Consider the following 2440-nt stretch of genomic DNA (forward strand, 5'->3'; position numbering starts at 1 on the left):
TACCAGAAGATGAGGTATTCATGGCAGTCTTACATATGTTCAACCAATCATCTTCAGAAATTAATATATCTGCTTCTTTTTCCCATGTTTTTCTAATATATGTGGTTGAGAGGTTTCTTGTAGCTTGTAAACATGTATATACCTTTGATATTTGTTTCTTAGGAGCTTTACCTTTGCAAGATTCTAACAGAAGTTTAACCAGTCCATCTTCTTCTTCCATAAATTTTATATTCTTGTCATAATAGTGCCTCAGCTGAAGATATCGGAACAAATCATGTTTTTGTAAATTATATGTCTCTGAAAGTTGTGAGTAACTTTTAAGAACCTTCTTATCTGAAAGAGCCCAATATCCCGTAATGCCTTTTTGAGACCAATGCACAAAACCACAATCTGTCTTTGAAGGTAAAAACTCAGAATCATAGGCTGGCCATCTTAAAAATCTGGCACTCCTCTCAATATTGCTGTTTTTTAGTATTTTAAACCAAATTTCTATTGGTACTGTTATCCAGGAAGGTAGCAATTGTGAATTTAAATGTTTATTGAGAAGAGGTTTATCACCGAGCATGGACTGTAGGGGGGTGTCAAAATATGACTGATCTATTTCCTTCCATTTAGCCTCACATGTTGGGTCACTCCAGCCTATCAATACTCGCAGCTGTGCTGCTTTATAGTAATCTTCCAGACATGGCAAAGCCAATCCGCCTTCCTCCTTTTGCAACTGCAATGTGTGGAACTTTATTCTTGGTTTTTGTTTTGCCCAAATAAAATGTGACATCATTCTATTCCAATCATAAAATTGTTTGGGTGGTATCCGAATTGGCAGTGCCAGGAACAAATAGAGAACCCTTGGTAACACATTCATTTTGATAATATCAATCCTATTATACATACTCATTGGCAACAGAGACCACCTCTGTATATCAGCTTTAATATTTGAGGTCAATATAGCGTAATTTTCTTCAAACAATCTAGAAAGATCTTTTGGAATTTGGATTCCTAAATATTTTATTTTGTTATTTTTCCAGTTGAATTTTGACAATTTTTTAATATCTATGGATGGGTGATAGTTAAATGAGATAATCTGAGTTTTCTGCAAATTTAATTTGTATCCTGAATAGGTACCAAATTCTTTAAGTAAGGACAAGAGGTTGGGTTAGGGTTAGATAATGTTAAGAGGATATCATCAGCATACAAGCATGCTTTATGTTCCGAGTCTCCTATGGTAATACCTGAGATGTTTTTATGTTCTCTGATTGCTTGAGCAAGAGGTTCTATAAAGAGAGCAAAAAACGTCGCACTAAGGGGGCAGCCCTGTCGACAGCCTCTTTCTAAATTCACAGTGTCGGAAAGGTCCCCATTTATTTTAATTCTGGCAGATGGCGAGTCATACAAAGATCTTATACATCCAATAATTTTACTATTAAATCCAAATCTGCTTAAAACTAGGTACAAATATTCCCAACCAACGGAATCAAATGCTTTTTCAGCATCGAGACTAACGGCTATTGATTCTTTATTTTTCATTTTATCAAAAAGATGGAGGGCCCGCCTTACATTATCATGAGTTTGTCGGTTTCGGACAAATCCAGATTGATCTGTGTCTGTTAGTTCAGGGACAATTGATTCAAGCCTCTTGGCTAATATTGTTGCAAATATACGGTAATCGATGTTTAAAACCGATATTGGCCTATACGAACCACATTCAATTTTGTCTTTGCCTGGTTTGTGGATAACTGAAATCACCGCCCGTTTCCAGGATGGTGGTATTTCTCCTCCTGTTAAGACGTGGTTAAAACAATTTTTAAGTTGGGGAATAATTAATTGTCGGAAATGTTTGTACCACTCTGCGGGGTAACCATCCTCACCTGCCATTTTGTTTACTTTCAATTTAGAAATTGTTCTACTAATTTCCTCCTCTGTTATTAATTGATTTAACCTTTCGTTCTGTTCTGTTCCTATAGATGGTAGGTCAAGCGAGGACAGGAAACGGCTTGTAGCTTCTTGATCCATTGGGTGTGGTTGGGTATATAGTTGCGTATAGAAAGCTGTAAAAGAATTTTGTATGTCTTTCAAATTATAGCGTATAATGTCATCTTGGGGGTTTTTCACCTTGTGTATAAATCTATCGGCCTGCTGTTTACGTAACCTCCAAGCAAGAAGTTTCTTAGCTTTGGGACCATTTTCATAGTAGTTTTGCTTCATCAATTTGGTTTTCTTTTCTATTTGATCCTCGTAAGTCCTGTTTAAAGTTTGCTTTATTTCTGCTATATTTTTTAATAAGTCATTATTACTATTTTGCATATGTTCTTTTTCAAGGGTCTTTAATTCTGCGGTCAAATCATTGATACGCCTTTCTCTTTCTTTTTTCTTCAAAGATGACCACATAATCAATTTTCCCCTAAGAACGGCCTTTGAGGCGTCCCATAATATACTTGGAGAA

This window comes from Squalius cephalus, assembly GCF_949319135.1.
Source record: "Squalius cephalus genome assembly, chromosome: 4".
NCBI lineage: Eukaryota > Metazoa > Chordata > Actinopteri > Cypriniformes > Leuciscidae > Squalius > Squalius cephalus.